We start from the raw sequence: 19,513 nt of genomic DNA, 5'->3' as shown, positions 1-19,513 counted from the left end.
AGGTCAAAGAAGGTCAACTTTGAAAGAGCGGTTCCTGGTACTCCTAGCTCCAGAGGTCCTGTGCGTAGGGAAAGGTGGAGCAGGGCTTTTGGTGTCCCGCAGTGGAACATTGCTATACTGTTGGGGCACACCTAACAGGAACTCCAGAGGACATCAAACAGTTCGATACATATGTCAGAAGGAGGGGAGTGGAGCAGAAAAGGTATGAAGGAATGATGACTGATATTTAAAGATTTCAATGAAAGACAGGTATTTGCAGACAGGAGATTCATGAAGCTGAAGAACAGAAAAGTCCATGTTGGTGGATGTCAGAGTCGAATCTCTGAAAACACAGATGGGATGTAAATCTTGAAAGCAGTGAAGACAAATGATGCATGATTATAATAGATATATCTGATCCACAGCTTACTTCTCAAGAGAAACTACGGGACTAGAAGAGAGTTGAAAAACACCACCAAAATCTTGAAAACACGGAAAACCTAAACCTCAGAATTTTTATATTTTATTTTGCACGTGCTTATTATCTATAGGTATGCACATGCCACAGTGCCTGTGTGGGAGTTAGAGGACAGCTTGTGGGAGTCGATCTTCTCCTTCTACCCGTGGGGCCCAAACTCAAGTCATCAGGCATGGCAGAGGGTACCTTTATCCACTGAGGCATCTCACTGGTCTTCATTCAGTATTTTACATCCACTGGATGCAAATTTACACTCAAATATGAAAGCAAATAACATTTAGATTTTCACATAAAATGTAAGAACTTGTGGCCAAAAGACATGCACTATGGCTTTAAACTCTAAAGGAAGTTATTTAAAGGGAATTCTAAACGGAAACTCTGGTCCTCAGGAAGAACACCAGAAGTAACAAATGTCTGGGTAAATCAGGATGATTTATGTTGGTCATAGCCTCTTAAATTCTTTGTAAATTATTTAAGACTAAGCAGTCTATTAGTGGTAAAGGTCTTATGTAAAAGACAAGTTCTCACAGGCTTCCTAAACGATAACATATTTATCTTATGGGATTTGGACATTTTACTTCTGTCTATTCCAGCCTGTTCTCACCATGATAGGCTTGTTTTGAGGATAGACTGAGCAGGTCTTTGGATAAAGAATGGGACCTCTGAAAATTACAAATGGGAAAATCGAGAGGATCTGTATGGCTGGGAGGAGCATAGACACATGGGAGGGAAAAAGCTTGTGATTAGATGCCCCCATGGTAAAATGTTTATGGTAACAGGCCTAAGAACCTATCCGAGGTTTTGGCAGAAGGTGAGAAATAAATGTGATCTACCTAGTCTACCTCCTGACTTTCTTAACTTTCCACTCTACGCCAATTGCAAACCCTCTATGGAACGGACAAGAATGTCTCTGACTTAAGCAGGACTTGACCTTTCATCTCCAGTCCACGCTGGAGGTGAACACAGGATGGTGGGATCTGGGGATAGTGGGAGCTTCTGAGGGAATTTACAGGGTCAAGATCCGCCCAAGAGTGGAGGAAGGTAATGACCTGGGAGGGCGGTGGATGCATCACCTACCTGAATCATGGATACCTGAAGACTAAGGTCGATGAGTGTTCTGGGTGGACCTCCAGGATGGACTGAGTACCTCAGGTGCTGACATTCTTGGTAAACACCGAGTGCCCTGGAATTTGGCAAAAGAAGACACAAGGAGAGAAGAAGGGTGTTGCTGGTGTTGCAAGCAACAAAAGAAAAGGACTTCTTTTTTTCATATGAGTGGGGAAAAAAAAGATCCATAACCATAAGCAGCAAGGACATTTCTTGGAAGGCATCTATGTTTCCCTCCCAAATTCCATTCTTCGGCTTGTTGAACAGAACTACTGCTAACAAGGCCTGCCTAGGAATCTGATAATCCTTCATGTCTTTTCTCTCATTACTTACACCTAACCAATAAACTTTTTTTTCTTTCTCTCTTTTACCCTGAGAGAGGGTTTCGCTATGTAGCTTTGGAGCCTGTCCTGGAATGGAACTTAGCTCTGTAGCCCAGGCTGGCCTTGAACTCACAGATCTGCCTGCCTCTGCCTCCTGAGTGCTGAGATTAAAGGCATGCACCATCACCACCTGGCTACTACTAAACTCTTAACAGCATTGATTTATTCCAGAGTCACATATGTATGAATTGAGAGAAGCTCGGGTATTGGAGGTCCTTACGCTCTGTTCTGTCTGGACAGACAGATTGGTCTAAAGTTCTAAAGAGAAACCCGAGTTGTTGAGTTAGTGCTTGGGATACTTCGGGCAGGCACACAGAACTCCAATTCACATCAGAGGTTGTTAGCTTTGTAGTTTCTTTTAGGGAGACTTTTAAATGCTCCCCATCCCACTTCCCTGTCCTCCTCCTCCCAAGGATCTGGCAGCTTCCTCAACAGAAAGAAGACAAGGTGAAATGTTAGCAGGTCCAGAACATCAAAACACAGGTGATACTAGTGATACTAGTCAGTGATGGGAGGGAAGTGGAGATTAACTATCTGTCCATTAGGAATCAAAAATCAATTTTACCTTACAGGCCAACTCTCTACAGTACTGTGGTGAGAAGGATTCTGAGGCTTAGACGCTTGGATATGGGCATGGGAAGGGAGCTCTGGGATGGACATGGTAACAGGTGCTTAAGAGTGCTTTTCTTAACCCAAGTGGCTTGTTTATAGAGGGAGAAGCCTTATTAACTGGTCCCCAGGAAGTGAGGGACCGCCTAGACTGATATCAAGGAGTCAGGTGTCTCTGTGTCATGGAAGCTCAGGACCTGTCTGTCAGGTCTTGGTCAAGTCCTAATCGAAGAGTTAAGAAAAACATTGTGAGAGCAAGAAAAGCCTGTTTATCACCATCAACGTTTTCTAAATTCCTCCCAAGAGCTGGCTGTCCAGTTCAGTCAGGCCTGAACATTGCAGCGGTCACTTACAAGTTAGACTTGATACCTTCATCTGCCCACACAGGTAAAAAAAAATGAAGCCCTGGGCTCATCTGATCTACACAGATCTCTCACATTTCAACAGAAATCCTAGGGATCTGAATATTGAAAAAACATTCATTTACTTATGGGATTTTCGAAACAGTTTATATATAGCCTAGACTGACCTCCAACTCCTGGTCCTTCCGACTCAGCCTCTTGAATGCAGGGATCCCAGACACGCACCAGTTCAGGTGGTGCGTCTTACACCTCAGCACAGTGCGCTCAAACCGAAAACCTTGAGTCTTAGACCACCCGCCTCCCGACTCTTTGGCTCATTAGGAACCATCATCTCTTCACCCCAATCTCAAGAAAGCCTTTTTTTGGTCGAGGGGAGTGTTGTCTTCGTCAAACGGCTAGCCCTAGATAGCGAACGGTGACTTGCGTCTGGCCTTGGTGAGGAGTCCACAGAATAGAAAAGGGTGCAAGAAATTCTGAATTTGACTTTCTCCCATCCGATGGGTAAGAATGTCGTCTAGCTTCTGCAGGCCGAAGATCTTGGGGCAGTCTTCCTGTGGGGAGCTTGCTCTTGCATGTGAACAGGGCTAGGGATGCTCCTTGTTTTGGATCGTGTGTGTGTGTGTGCGTGTGTGTGAAGGTGAATGTGGCTGATTCTTGGGTGTGGTGAACTCCTTTAGGGAAGTCCGTCGAGAAGGGTCGGCCTTGAAGTTGGAGGCAACTCCTTTGCACCTCTCAGTTCTCCAGTCTCGGGGAATGCTAGCTCCCACCTCAACGAAGAGTGATTAAGAAGCAGGTTCCAGAGTGGGAGAGAGAGCGAGCGAGCAAGCTCCATGTCCTGGACATCTCTTGGCCCTTTCCAAAAACCTTGGGGTCCAGGGTGGCAGGAAACGTCCCCCTCAGCCACCGCTTGTCACCTCCAAGAGGAGGAGGAGGAGGAGGAGCCAGGTGGGTCTTAGCCGCTCCGGGAAGGGTTGTCAGCCCCGGGGCTTCGGGACGCTGCGGGCAGAGAAAAGCGCCCTCGCGGTCCAGGGCTCCCCGGGGCCCGGGGTGGTGAAGGAGAACAGAAACACGCCACGCAGTGTCGCGCACCGTGGGCGAGCGAGCGAGCGAGCGAGCGGTCGGGCGAGCCGGCGAGCGGGCGGGCAGTCCCTGCCCGTCCGCCCGCCCGCCCGTCGCTCGCCTCCCCGCCCCCCGGCTTCCTGCGGAGGCCGCGGCCGCCATGTTGTTGTAGGGCTGAGGCGGCGCCGGCGGCGGAGCCCAGCGGCCGTGACAGGCTGCGCAACAGGTTCGCTGCGGCCGGGACTGACTGACGGAGGGACTGACTGACCCGGCGGCGGCGGCCCGCACAGCGAGGGGGGTCGGCCGGCCGGGCCGTGCGCGGGTGTGCGGAAGAGGAGCAGGAGCAGGGGCGCGCGGCGGGGTCGCGCGGGGACGCGCGCCAGGCGCCAGGTGGGTGAAGCCCTCGCGGCGGCCGGGGCTTGCGGGGCGGGCAGGTGCGGGCGCCGCCACCGCCACCGCCGCCGCCGCCGCCGCCTCCCCCGCGGGGTTCCACGGGCCGCGCGCCGCCGCAGAGCGCCTCCCGGGCCCGCTCCTCCGGAGCGCGTGCGGCCCCCGCCCTAGGCCCCGGCCGCGCTCGGCTCCGCTCGGGCCGCGCCGGGCGGAAACCTCGGGCCCCGGGTTCCTGCCCCCTTCCCCCGCGGGGCCGGCGGGCCGCTGCTCTCCGAGGCCCGGACACCCGGGGAGGGGGATCCCCCCCTTCGCCACGGCCTCGCTTGGCAGGTGACGGCCGCCGCCGCCGCCGCCTCTGGCTGGGGGGATCGACGCGGTCCCCGGCTTTTCCTTAGGGGCACCTGGGTGCGCGTTGCCTTGGAGACCCATTTTATTTTGGCTTAGTTGGTTTTTTTTTTTTTTTTTTTTTTTTGGTTTGGTTTTTCCCTTCCCCTTCTTGGTCAGCGTTGGTGCAGAGTGTCAGGTGAGCCGCATCCCGGTGCGTCAAAGTAGCCCGAGTCACGGGAGGACAGTGGGCGGATGCTTCGGCGGCCGCCGCCACGGCTCGCGTTTTCACAGCTAAAGTTGGGAGATTGGGAAGCGTTGACTTCGGTTCCGCGTCGTGCACTTCCAGGGTTATGTGGGAAAGCACGGGCGAGAAGGGAACCAACCACCTCGGGAGCCAGAGTAAAGTTCACTGCTTATTGAAGGAAGGGAGAGAAGACGCCGCCTTGCCGGTGCAGAGTGACTGGGGAAACTGAGGCTGCAAGGGCAGGGAGGGGGGGCGCTCGTTCTGCAGAGAGACGCTGTTTGCACGTATTGATCGTGTGCTGTGGTGGTCAGTGATTGCCCGTGACCAATATGTTCGTTTGAAACTTGGACTCCTAATGAATAGGAACGTTTTGGACAGAGCCAGCTACTTTATAATAGGAATTGAAGTTAGCCCAGACATTACTGCTTTACTACATGCTTTTTTTTTGGGTCCGTTTCACAAGGGTTCATTGCTTACTCAGGGAGGCAAGTCGTCACTTGGAATTTTGTGTTGTTAGCTTAATTTAGGTAGCACGGACTGGAGGCCAAACTGCTTCAGCCTCTGAGAAATTGCTAACTTCTCTCCGAAGGTTTGCTGTATTGTCAATCACTGATAAAACCTAAAAGCAATCCAGAAACATCGCCTACAGACTTGAAACGAATTGATGGTAGGCCTGCAAAATTCAGTTACCAATGGTAGAAACTGATGTGCTACCTTTAGGCTAGGGATTGATTATTCCTATGATTGCCTCGTAATTAAGCAAGCAAAGTGAAAATATATCTTTTTTTTTTTTTTTAAGGATACAGGAAAAAAATGTGTGTTGCTGCTGTTTGATGTAATATTGATATGCAGTTGAAAAATCTGCATGTTTTTAAACATTTAATGCATTGAAGCATTCCCTTTGTTCACCTTTATAATGAAAAGTAAAATGGTTAGTGAAAACTTGACCAATATTGAACGATTGAATGGAAAGATACCATTGGTCAACACATCTCCAGGCTCAAATCCTGATTTCTCCTGAATATGAAGAAACATGTACATTCAGGGGATTAGATTTGTACTTAAAAAAGAAACGTGTTTTTACAAAGATAAAATGCATGCACCCATTACCCAAACTTAGAAGCTTTCAAGGTTTTCTTTATCTTTGTCATTTTATCCTGTAGTTATTGTATCTCTTATTACAAAGTGGAAAGTTTCTTATATAATCTTAGAACTTTTAGGGATGTGTGTGTTTGTGTGTAAAGGTGTGTGTGTGTGTGTGTGTGTATGTGTGTGTGTGTGTGTGTGTGTGTGTGTGTGTGTGTGTATTAGGGAGTGGACCAACTGTTTCACACATTCTGAGCATGCTGTCTGCCATCAGGGTGCATGTGGTCTCTTTTCAGTTTTAATTCATCTTTAATATAGAGTTTCCCAGAGTTCCATCATTTAGTAAAAGAACATGTATTGTTCGCCATGAACTAAATGTCCTTTAGTATTACAGTGTATTTCCCGTGGTGGTCATTTATAGAGCACTTGCTAGTTTTAGAGCCTGTGCTCAGTGTTTATATGATTACTTAAAGTGTATGAAGTCCTTGGAAGTAATTAATGTCCTCCCGTCAGATAGGTAAGTGAAATGTTAAATTAGAGTTTAACTACTCTAGGTCTCAGAGTTAATAATTAGTATGAGCATCCCATTTCAGATTAGGATTCTTTTTAACTTTAGCACCCATGTTCTTGTACATACATCTTGGTTCAGGTAAAACAAATTTGTGTGGGCATTTAGTGTGTGTGTGTGTGTGTGTGTGTGTGTGTGTGTGTGTGTGTGTGTATGTGTATACACAAATGAATTGCTGGGTTTACATTAGGAGAGGATGAGCTGGCTTTGTCAGCTCCAGGAAGGGGCTGTCAGGACCAGGGTTTGCAGGTTTCCCTGGGAGGACAGAAGAGTGCTCACCACCAACCTGTGTCTGGAGTCCCCAGTTTACACAGCCAGAGTCTCCTTATTTAGCACAGACAGGCCTCGAACTCATCCTGCCTCATTCTACCTACTGCTGGTATCATATGTACACCTTCACACCCATTGAAGAAGCTTTACATGTTTATTTGTGAAACACTTACATTGGGCTCTATATGTTATTCAGGATATGATAATTACATTACTAAAATATGATATATTTGTTGTCTAACAACCTGTTTGGAGTTTATTTTTTGTATTTAAAAGAATACCATACTTACGGAAAATTTTTGGAAAAACTATTTTGCAAAAAAGGGCTAAACAAGGGAAGACTTTTGGGGTATGGCAATTGTTAAAAGCGGATTCCAAGTGTGAAATAGAAAAAAAACAAGAATATTTCAGTTATTTCTGCAGTTGCATAGATCTAAAACTGATCATACATTAGAATGTATTTCCACTTCTTGGCTCTTTTCTGTTAAGTTTGTACCATCCTACAGCTCTTGCACACAGACAGATGTTAGCATTCTCTTGGGTAAAGTGGGCGTGCATATAGGTATTCTTGAGAAAGAGGAACTGAACCGGCTTTAAAGGATATGAGGCCGAGAGGAAATGGGGGAGGAAGGGAGGAAACGGAGCAGAAATATGACAGTGAATAGCCTGAGAAATAATGTATTTTTTATAGCTCTAAGAGTGCAGTGTATTTCATTTACAGTGTTTTGTCTTGAGAGATTCAATTAAAATGTAGCTTCACAGCCATACCTAGACACTGAATAACTTTGTTATTTACTGTACAGCTATTCAGCCGTGATTATGGCAGACATTTAGGGGTCTACAACCAGATGGTAGACATTTAACTTGTTGTATTTAACTAACCACTTGTGTTATGTTTTCTGGATCCTTTTCATTATGAATGCATATTCATTTGAGAAAAAGTCTGGTTTAATAAAAATTGTGTGTATATTTCTAACTATGTTGGATAAAAGTATCGGCTCTTTACCCCAGCTCCAGCTCCAAATAGCTGCATGACCTTAAGCAAGTTTCTTTAATTCTCTAATTTCTGTTTTTTCTAGAAAACAGGGATGATAACAGTACCGTTTCATAGTGTTGTGTATAATGTAAAGTGCTTAGTGATGGTGCTTAGCAGAAGTTACCTGTTATCGTCCAGTTTGCTTCAGTGAGAGAGTTCAAGCTAATTAGTCTCTCCCTCTCTCTGTGTCTCTCTATGGTTTGTGATTTATCCTAATGATGCCAAAAGAAACTAGCTTTTTCCTCCTTTCTTTTTTTTTTTTTTTTTTTTTTTTTTTTTTTTTTTTTCTGGAGCTGAGGACCAAACCCAGGGCCTTGCGCTTGCTAGGCAAGCGCTCTACCAGTGAGCTAAATCCCCAACCCAGTAGCTTTTTCTTGTGGTACTCGGTTTCTAGCCAGCATCAGAACGAAGCGGATGAGAAGGCTGGAGAATAGGTGACAGGATCTGACCTTCGGTGCAATGTGAGCCTGGGCCCCTTTAGCTCCCTAGTTCCGCTACTGTGTGTTACCACTCCAGAGCCTCTGACTCCATCCAGGCCGCTCAGCTCTTCTTTTGCTTGACTAGGAAGAGGCTGGTGTTGAGAGAGAATCGTGACAAGTGAGAGAGCTGGTCAGCTAAGGTGCCTGCAGGGTTCACACCGCTCTTTAGGACAGGAGAAGCCTTTGCCTGGCCATTTTCTTCCCGCTCTTTGGAGTCTCTGCCCCCGTCTCCGTCTTCCATCTAATGTGCAGTTGTGGCTCTTGTCAGTTGACTGCTTTAATGTAAGTACCAGATAGGTCGAGTTAATAAATCTTATAATTTATTATGATTTATGTAACATTCGGTGGTATTGCTTTTTAGTAATCATGAAATAATCCTTAGGGATTATAAGTAATCCCTTCAAAGATTATCGACATTTTCCGTTAGTTGCTTTCCTTGTTGCTGTGATGGAATACTTGACGAAAACAATACTTGAGGAAGGAGAAGTTCATTTTGACACATGGTTTGAGGGTGTCGTCCATCACAGCAGGAGGCCGAGACAGGTAGTCAGGAAGCAGAGAGATGACTAGATGAATGCCCATGCTCCGCCATCTTTCTCCTTTGTATGAAGTGCAGAACCCCAGCCCACGGAATAGCAGTCCACATTCAGGGCATGGCTTCCCACCTCATTAACCTAATCCAGGTAATCCTTCACAGGCCTGGCCAGAGACTGATCTCCTAGGTACTTGTACATCCTGTCAAGTTGACCCTCAGTATTAACCAGCGTACTTGCCAAGAGTGCTGTGGGTTAGGTAGGATTGTAAAGTAGTATTGCTTCTCTAACCCACTGAATTAAGATCTGAAAACCCAAGTAGTAGACAAGAAACCTTCTCACTAGAGCATTTTAGGTTTTCCACTGCTAATTATTTTGTTTTTTATTTATTTATTTATTTATTTTTTTGTTGTTGTTTTGAGACAGGATTTCTCTATATAGCTTTGGTGCCTACCCTGGAACTCACTCTGTAGACCAGGCTGGCCTCGAACTCACACCTGCTTCTGCCTACCGAGTGCTGGGATTAAAGGCGTGCACTGCTAAATTTTTAGTGAAATGCTTATAAATTGATTTTTGTCTTGCTGCAGAGACAACTTGTATTTGAATTTTCCTTGCCCTCCCCTCGTCCATTCTAGTAATTGTGACTTGGAGTTACTACTTCCTCTTTCCAACATCTTGGTTCCTATGGGGGTGCACTGGGGTTCCAAGAACTGAGTAACTTGGGTGATTGAGGTGTAAAGAGTCATTGGATTGGATTTGGGTAACCAGCCAAAACTTACCAGCCTTTTCTGGTAGTACTCTCCAGGACCTGGGCTTTGTAGTTTTTGTAGCTTGATGGCAACCCCCTCTTAAAAAAGCAGGGTGTTGCCGCTCATTCCTATGTCCATCTTGGGGTTTCTCTTCACTGGTGTAACTTTTCTTCATCTTTGTCTTTCTGCGTAGTGTGTATCAGCTTTCTTTTCTTTATTCCCTTGATTCTCTTTGAAAGTTAAAGACAGCAGAAGTTACTCATAATTCATAGCATGGAATTCATTCTCTCAATCCATCATTTCATAAATATTGCATGATTTCTTGCAAGAAATGTCCAGTGTAATGATTACTATAGCCAGTAGACAAAATATACAACCCTGTCCTGCCATAGTGACATTTAAATTCAGGAAAAGAGAAGACAATAAAATGTGTTGAACTTAGAGTTTGCCAAGTACGGTGGAGAAAGTTAAGGCAGAAAATAAGTGTCTGGAGTGAGTGAGTGTGTGAGAGTGTGTGAGAGTGTGTGTGTGTGTGTGTGTATGTGTGTGTATGTGTGTAGTAATTGGGAGAAGTAAATTTGCTATCTTCAAAGTGATCAAGGAACTCTAGACCAAAGAAAATCCATAGTGTACATTTACAAGTAAATAAATGGTAGCCTTCATATAAGTAAGTTTATTTGTATTTCAGGATAACATATTTAGGATGGTTTATTATTATTATTATTTATTTGGTTAGCGCCTGGCAGATCTGTTGATATTTCTTCTAGTTACTGAAATCAGAAAAAAACCTCCCCCCACGTAGTTGTGCACTTAAAACAGAGATTTGCCAAATAGTGTGGAAGGGGCATTTCATTTGATTTTTCCTAAAAGCACTGTATTGTTTGAGTTTAAATTTTATTGACTTTTTTTGTGTACTATTTTTATTATGATGAATAATAAATGGTCTGTGTAGAAGATGGGAATGCGCCGGGCGGTGGTGGCGCAAGCCTTTAATCCCAGCACTCAGGAGGCAGAGCCAGGTGAATCTCTGTGAGTTTGAGGCCAGCCTGGTCTTCAAAGCGAGTTCCAGGAAAGGCGCAAAGCTACACAGAGAAACCCTGTCTCGAAAAATCAAAAAAAAGAAGATGGGAACGCTGTAGGGAAACTCAAAGACCATGATTCTATCCAGATATAGCCATCGCTCATGTTTCCGCAGATCTCATCCTAGAACTTTGTGCAGACGATGGACCTGTCACGTTGTTCTGTGTGTTATCATGTACTGTGTTTTCCTGCTGTGCTGGGGGTTGAGGCTGAGCATGCAAGGCAAGTGCTTTTCCTTGGATTACATGCCCAGTTCTCGTTCAGTGACTTTTCTTTGTAGATTACTAATAATGTTTATCAAAACATGGCTCTGTTTCCACTATGCACCTATCCACAATATACTTTTATTGGTGAATAGTGCGTCCCTACTACCAAGTATTAGTAATAGTGTCTAACATTATAGAGCAGTAACTATATCTTCGTTATTTTGGGGACACTTTGCATATATTCATTTGTTCTTCAGACTGTCTGTAAGAACCTTAGAATTGAGGAATTTGAGCAAGTGGAAGATAATAACTTCCCCAGGGTCACACACTGATAAGCCATAGACCTAGGATCTGGATCTGACCTTCCCTTCTGCTTATGATCGCTATCATATTGCTTCTGTAGCATTAAGGTAGCGTGTAATCTATGTCTTGCCGTAGTAGTTCGCATCCTGTAGCTGTGTTTGTGTTCATGATTGTGAGCATTTCCCCAGAATAAATTTCAAGTGGTAGACATCGGATCAAAAGGTCTGGACACGTCTTACTGCCCCTGTAAACATGCTACCAGGTCACCTTACAGGAAAATTCATTAGTGTGAGTGTGTAAATGAAACCATCTTATTTCCCCACATTCTTGAAAGCTTTGACTTTAAAAACTACGCTAACCCATTAAAACTGCTTTAACTTTTCTTCCTCTGAGTGTTAGTATCAGATCTTCCTTTTTCCATTTACCTTGAAAAACGTTCATTTCCACTTCTTTGCCTTTTCATTAGCATGTTTACTTTGTTCATTTCTCCCTTCCTCTCCTCTCTTCCTTCCCCTTCCCTCTCCTTCCTTTTTTTTCTGATCTCTTTTGACAGTCTCTTGTAGCCCAGACTGGCCTCAGATTTACTGTGTAGCCAAGGATAATGTCGAACTTCTGATCCACCTCCCCCCACCTCCTTCATGCTAGGATTGCAGCCATGTGCCTCTCTCCTGATTCGTGTGGTGTTAGGGGTCAAGCCCGAAGCTTTGTGCATGGTGGAAAATCATTCTGAGAGCTGAACCATATCACCAGCTCTCTTGTTTGTTCTAAGAATTCTTTGTATGTTAAGAATAGTATATCTTCCAGATAGTTATACATTTTTCCAAGTTTGTTTTTTAGCTTTGTTTATGGATTTAAGAAAAATGATAATGATGGTAGTTAATATCTCTGTAGCTCTTCTCCATAAGTTTATGCTAAGTATATGCTGTATATGCTAAGTGTTTTACATCTAATAACTCATTTAATTTTTACAACATCCCCTAGGGGGATTAGCTCCTTTGACCCTTTTTGGTTTTTTTTTTTTGGTTTTTTTTTTTTTGAGACAAGGTCTCACTATATAGCCCTGGCTGTCTGGCTGTCCTGGAACTCCCTATGGAGACCAGCCTAGCCGTGAACTCACAGCATCTACCTGCCTCCCGAGTGCTGGGATGAAAGACATGTGCCTTGACATTGTCTAATTTTAAAGTCTTAGGTTTTTCCTCTCTGCCTTTGCCTGTTTCTGTTCTCAGTCCTAAAAATTGCAGTAACCTGCTGTCTGGACCTATTGTTTGGTACTCATTCCTCAATTTAGGAGTCATTTCCTCTGAGATTACTCATCTAATAACGTTCCAGTTTCTCAAGGCGAAGTCAGGTACTCACTTCTGGCCTTTTGTTCCCATAGCGCTTACATGCAGGCCTGACTTCTGGTGCATTCTTGTTTTCCATTCCCTTTTCTTACCCATCTAATGACTGGGCAGGTACACTGACTTGAATTAAAGGTGCTCACGTGATGCTGGTGGGGTCAAGAAGTGGAAGGCTAGGAGATGGCCCAGTTGCTAAAGGGCTTGCTCCACAAGCATGGGGACCTGAGTTTGTCTCCCCAGCACCCACATAAAAAGCTGAGTACCTGCGCACACACGTGCACATCCTTACAACCAGAAAGAAGTGACTCTCCTTCCAGAGTATATGAAGTGGAAACCTGGACTGAGGAAGCTACATTGAAACTGCTCTGAAAGCTAGTAGGAAAAGAGGAGACATCCAGAGACTGAATCGGAGTGAGAACACCACTGTGAGGTCCAGTTATGTGTGCAGTGAGTTGTTTGCGATGACTTTGAGTAGTATAGCCCTGCTTCTGGGAGAGCCGAGGAAGAAAGCCCTGCTTGCCTCCCCCCAGTGTGTGCGTGTGGGTAAGGGTGTGGGTTTTTTCTCTTTCGGTTGTGTGGGTTTTTTGTTTTGTTTTGTTCTGTTTACTTTTAGAAAGGGTCTTATTGTGTTGCTCAGGTTGTTTTCAAACTCCTGGCTACAAGTAGTGACCCCCCCCCACCCCCTCCCCACTTGATACCTTCCCAGTAGCTGGGATTACAAGCACACATTGCTCCAGCCAACTGACCCAGTATACTTTTTTTTTTTTTTTTTTTATATATAGTGTTCAGGATTCTCAGTCTTCTTTCTGAGTGTCCATCTCTACTCCATAGAACAGGGGTCAATTTATCTTCCTAGACCTTTTACTAATACAGTGAAGAACTCAGAGTTCTGACATTATCTGGCTAAGATTCTGAAACACTTGGGGAAGTTTGGTGAACTGGAAGCCTTTGCCAAAAGTCCCAGAGAAAAACCCTGAGCTCTTGTCTTTGGAGTCTTTGTGACAGTCACGGTTTTCTGAGGTTAGAGCTTTTGCATAGATGGCAGCTCTTTCTTACCAGCCTAGATTATGCTTCTCATTTCTGTTTTACTGTCTTTGATAAGAGACATTCTCCTCTTAATTTACTAGTTTAATTTTGAGATACACTGATGGCTGGTCTTGAAAGAGGGCATGTACTTTCTCTATATTAACGATATAGTTTATGTCATTTAATATAAATACTTTTCCAAGTCTTTAAACTTCTTAAATTTAACTACTTCTCAGCTTAATTTTTTGTTGTTTTTGTTTTTGTTTTTTTGAGACAGGCCAAGGACTTGTTGTGGAGACCAGGCTAGCCTCAAATTTACCATGATTCCCCCTGCCCCTGCCTCTCAAAGGCTTGGGTTACAGGCATGCTCCACAACACCTGTTCAATATTTTTTTCTTTATGAAAGTAGTACATGCCAATTGATGAAACTTAGTAAGATAAAAATATATTCCAAGTTTATCTTCCAGTGATAGTCATATTTTAGTGTCTACTTCGAGTACACGAGTGAATGCCTTGTGTGTGTGTGTGTGTGTGTGTGCGCGCGCGCGCGTGCATGTGCCTTGCACGTTGAAGTTAAGAACATAGATTTTGTTGCTTAGGATCTAGGATGTAACAGTCTCGTTAAACCTGCATTTCCTTTTCCTTAAAAAGTAGAGATTTACCAGGTATGCTGATGCACTCATTTAATCCAGCCCTGGGGAGGCAGAGGCAGGCGAACCTTTGTGAGTTCGAGGCCAGCTTGGTCTGCATAGCAAGTTCTAGGCTAGCCAGCCAAGGCTAAATAAGAAAACTCTGTCTCTAAAACAAAACAAAACAAAAAAAAGTGGATATTTTATGTAATATTTATGCACAGATCTGTAAAGGCAAAGGGGTGTACATGCTTAATCTCACTATCTCTTAATAAATGTAACAGTCTGGTCTACAGAGTGAGTTTCAGGACAGCCAGGGATGTTACACAGAGAAACCCTGTCTCGAAAAACAAAAAAAGAAAAACAAAACAAAACCCCCACAACTTTCAAATAGTTTTGTCAATGACTGTTTATTCTTTCCTTTGTGTTTTCTTATAAAGGTTTAAAACTTTGAAAATTAAATTGTTTCATAGAAGTCACATTTTACTTGAAAGTCGAGCATATTATTCAAGTTTTTCCCTGCATACATTTTATCCAACCCGAGTCAATGGTTTTGTTTAAATATTTACTCTTCACAAGACAAATAAGACTAGGCTCCAGAGTGGCCTGCCCTCCTTTCTGGGCAGAGGATGAGTCACATGCTATTCTTAGGTGTGTCCCCCCATTGTGTGGGTGAATTGTCTTGTTCAGGGGTGTTGACTGGCTCCTCCATAAGTGGTTTCAGGCTTCAGCATGCAGTTGAGTACTCAGTCAGTATTAGTTCATCATTTTAGGCCCTCTTGACTTCTTGTTGCTTTGTTAGTTAACATTTGTTAGTAACATTAGAAGCTTTTAGAGATTTAGCTTTAGCTTTGAGTGTTTTGGGTCAAAAACATACTCTTTTTCTTAATACTTTTGCATAACTAATTTGCTTCAATGAAATAAAGATGAATAACTATTTGAAATAATGTATTAATAATTATAATATCTATTATATATGAACGTTCAACGTGCCAAATGTTTTACAGATATGATATATTAGCCTTAAAGTAACCCTGCAGTTTGGTCCAGCTACACACATGGATTAAGAAATTCTATGTATGTTGTGGATAAGACCAAAAACCTGCAAAGTATGTGTACTGGGATTCAACTCGAGTTAGGTGATCTATTTTCAAAGTAACTGTAGCCTGCTTGTCCTCTGTGCAATTGAAAGTATGCTATCTCTTTTGAGTTTGTGCTTAAAGGATATTTTAGTATGTACCTTATGGCTGACAGCTGGATATTAGGTATATGAAAATGAAGAGACAATCACAGAGATTGACAGTCTTATAGAGGTGGGCAAGTTTGAAAACAGAAGTTAGAATACTAGTTATTATGTACATGAAGAAATGGAAATGAAAGAAAGCTTTCATAAGTAGAAATGTCACCAACAAGGTAGGTAGTTCTGCAGGTACCTAGGAGAGAAGCAGAGGGGAGGGGTAGATAGTTCAGCCTTGGTTTGTAAATAAAGACTAGACTCTTAAAACACATTGTATGAAATGTGAAGAATATTAGATTTTTTAGAATAACAGCTTTTTAATTCATTTCCAGTAAATGTCACCATTTTAAAGTTCCTAATTCTATGGTTTTTAGTTCACGAGTTATACATCTATCACAGCTGTTTTGGAACAGTAGAGGTCTTTTGCCTTCCAGATTGTTTGTTTCTCATTTTTCTTTGAAGCTATTTGAGTAATGTATTTTCAGGTGATTCACTGCTTAATTCTACCAAACTTTGAAGGGAAATCTAATACCAACATGTCTCAGACTATTCACAAAATAGAAAGGCAAGGAATACTACCAAACTAATTACAATGCCAATATTGCCCTGATACCAAAGCTGGATAAAGACACAACCAAAAGAAGTGTGTAGACACATTTTCTTGATGGGCAGAGATGTAAAAACCCTGAACAAGATATTTGCAAACTGAATTCAAGGATGTAGTAAGAAGATTATACATCATGACCAACTTGGTTTCATCCCAGGGATGCAAGGATGGTTCAACATGCTCAAATCAACAAATGTATCATATAAATAAACTTAAGGACAAAAATCACATGATCAACTTCATAGATAAAGAAGCATTTGACAAAGTTCAACATTGCCTTCATGATAAAAATTCTGTAGGAAATAGAAATAGATGGAACGTATCTAAACATAACACGGACTGTATATGGCAAACCTGTAGCCGACATTACTCAAATTGGGCAAAGCCCGAGGGTTCCTCACTTTTCTCCACTCTTACTCATATAGTCTTAGCTAGAGCAATAAGACAAGAGGATATTAAAGGAACACAAATGGGAAAGGAGAAAAACAAATTATTTCTATTCTCAGATTCTTCCCTAAAAGATCCCACAGACTACTAGAAAATGTGTAGACTTGATAAACACTTTTAGTAAAGTTGTAGGGTATAAAATCAAAATATAAAAATCAGTAGCGTTTATATATACCAATATCTTAGATTCCCCCCCCCCCCATACACACTCTGACAAAATACCCTGACAACAGCAACGTAAAGGAGAAAGGTTTTATTCTTGCTCATGGTCCTAAGGTTAATGGTCCAGTCCACCTTGGTGGGGAAGTCCAAGTAGCACATGCTTGGGAAGCATCTGATCACATTGTATCCACAACCAGGAAGCAGAGAGTGATGAATTCATGCTGCTTCTCAGTCCCTTTTCATCACTTATGTAATTCAGGATCCTGACAAGGGAATGGTGCCACCCACAGTGGGTGGGTCTTTGCACCTTAATTACTGAAATCAAGATAATCCTCCACAGTCGTGCTCAGGGACTGGTCTCTCAGATGATTCTAGACTCTGTCAAGTCTTGACTCTGTCAAGACTCTTATATAACTTGCTGGGGAAAAAAAGGAAAGAGATCTCATTTCATTCCTTAATGCCCAAATAGTCTTTTATTATATGTGTAGATTACATTTGTTTCTCTGTTGTTTGATAGATATTTGGGTTGTTTGTACCTTTTTGGCTAATGTGAATAATGGTCCTATAAGAAGTTGTGTACAGGTTTTTGTGTGAACATGTATTTCTTTTAAGCTTATGCTTAGAGTTGAATTGCTGATTTCTATGACAACCTATGTTTAACACTTGAAGGAGCTTTCCACATTGTTTTCTAAAGCAGTGGAGACAGACTCCCACCAGCAGTGTATGAAGGTTCTACTTCAGGAGGATATATTTTGTACTTCTGGTGAGCCACTACATAGAATATTTTCACAGTGAAAATAACTACTGAAAATTTTTGGATTAGATATTGGTCTCCATTATGGTCCAAGATATCAGGTCATGAGCCTTTTCCTGATGGGTGATAAACCCAACATGCAATTCATCTCAGTATTCTCAGGGCTATTGTTCTTCTGTTCCCAGTCTTTGGTATTTGTGTCTTACTACTTATTATGAATCTAACTTATCAAGAATTATTGAAATTTAGAGTCCATAAACTAAAATTATTTAGATCTTACTGAGGACTAATTTTTTTTAAATCTCATCTGTACAGTGTTTTGCTAGCATTGAAAAAATCCTACTGTACATGCCCATATGTGGACAGACCCTGCATCATTGACGTTGTCTTGAGTTGACTTTTTTCCCATTACTCTTGGACTAATATAATTATAAAATAATATATACTGGATTGTGAAGATAATTAAAAAGTATAAAAGATCCCAGACATTTTATACTTATATTAACACTGATTTCTATTGTTTCTTTTTAAAAAGAGAAGAGTAAAAAGAAAAGACATTTTTCATTTTTCCCGTAGACTAATATATACAAGATGAATATATGGAAGATACCTAGTTTAGGGCACAGTGGAGCAGGCCTACAATCTCAGCTCTCGGGAGGATCCTGAACCAGAGTAAACCCTTTCTTAAGTTGCCTTAAAGTACCCTTAAGTTCAGGGTACTTTATCACAACAGAGGTCTGCAGGACACCCTATTGTCTACTTAATAAAATGTCATGTTTCAGATTGTGTGCAGCTGTGTGTGTGTGTGTGTGTGTGTGTGTGTGTGTGTCACACACAATAGTGTCTTCCTGTGTCCACGTTAGTTATTGAGACAGGGTCTCCCACTGAACCAGGACATTGTCATTTCGGATTCCTGGGATACATTTCCTTGTCCCCAACCCTGCCCCAGCACTGGGGTCACAGGCCCCACTGTCATGCCTGGCACATCGTGGGTGCTAGATGTCTAAACTCATGCCTCATGCTTGTGCACCAGGCATTTTACCCACTAAATTGTCTGCCCAGCTCAATGTAGTGTGTTCTTGCAATTATGTTTGTTGGGATAGGAAGTTTAGTTAAGAGACAAGAGCTAAAGAGTCTAAATGTCTTTTCCGAATTAAACCAGAGTTAGGGGTTTGTATTTGGGCCTCATCTATTGGTATTATGCCATGAGGCTATATTGAGAGACTTTATAGATGAAGTAGAATTTAAGCTATTTGGTAATATCTATTAAAATGCAATGTTCATACACTCTAACCCACTTTCCATGGGTAGGATTCATCTTTGGAAACATGTCACATAAGTGTACACTTTCCTTTTTTCTTTTTATTTTCTTCCTCCCTCCCTCCCTCTCTCCCTCCCTCCCTCCCTCCCTCCCTTTCCCTCTCCCTCTTTCTCTCTCTCTTTCTCTCTAATTGTTCCCTAGTATGTAAATAAGAAAATATTTGGAAAAATATATTCAAACCTATTAATGATTGCTGTCTTGATAGTGGACTTTGACTAAATATGTGTGTGAGGAGATGTGTAGTCTTTAAGCTTTTTCAAAAACATAAAGTTGTGTTTGTTTACATTTCTATCAGTAGGTGTTGTGGTTCCTTGTGTTGTTACTTATCAAGTGTGAATAATTCATCATTTATTTTCCCAGACTACAGGAGTCTTCTGTTTTTGAGGTATTGCTTACCTTTGTCTATATCTCCTCCATTCACTCATTTAACAAATGTCTGACAGTTTAGGGCAAAGGTTGATTTGAATGTATAGGTGATTGGCTGATTCTTGGGAACTGATTTGCATGTGGCCTTCCCATTTTCAGTCTCAGAAAAGAAATTTGCATTTAGATACTGGAGAGTCCAAGAAATGAGTCTGTCTTCAACCCTGCCCTTTGAAGAGAGGGCAAGAAAAAAGAGTGGCAGAAGGAAATCTGTTTTTTCTCTGTTCCTCTCTTCCAGCTCCTATACTTGTGAATCCCTGTATCATTCCTGTTGCCATACCTGAACTTTATTCCAGAGCCAGAAATTCTGTCCCATGTT

General features: G+C 42.6%; 2 protein-coding genes across 7 annotated transcripts in view; one reads left to right on the top strand and one right to left on the bottom strand.

Moving 5' to 3' along the window:
* Window positions 1-3,199, bottom strand: part of Ncoa1 (nuclear receptor coactivator 1) — a 336,679-nt gene extending 333,480 nt beyond the window's left edge. The window contains exons 1-2 of the mRNA XM_052745992.1: window positions 3,086-3,199; window positions 1,535-1,640 (exon numbers count right to left, since the gene is read on the bottom strand). The gene's annotated coding sequence lies outside the window, so the exon portion shown is untranslated. The remainder of the gene's footprint in view (window positions 1-1,534; window positions 1,641-3,085) is intronic.
* A 551-nt stretch (window positions 3,200-3,750) lies between these two features.
* Window positions 3,751-19,513, top strand: part of Itsn2 (intersectin 2) — a 119,034-nt gene continuing 103,271 nt past the window's right edge. For 2 of the 6 annotated variants that reach the window (XM_052745987.1, XM_052745984.1), the window contains exon 1: window positions 3,882-4,367. The gene's annotated coding sequence lies outside the window, so the exon portion shown is untranslated. The other 4 variants (XM_052745985.1, XR_008220143.1, XM_052745988.1 and 1 more) reach the window with 4 other exon arrangements.

The sequence above is a fragment of the Peromyscus californicus genome, unplaced genomic scaffold (genome assembly GCF_007827085.1).
Source record: "Peromyscus californicus insignis strain IS unplaced genomic scaffold, ASM782708v3 Scaffold_1__1_contigs__length_55948999, whole genome shotgun sequence".
In the NCBI taxonomy this organism is placed as follows: Eukaryota; Metazoa; Chordata; class Mammalia; order Rodentia; family Cricetidae; genus Peromyscus; species Peromyscus californicus.
The sequence above is the reverse complement of the archived record's forward strand: the minus strand, read 5'-3'. Positions and strand labels throughout refer to the sequence as shown.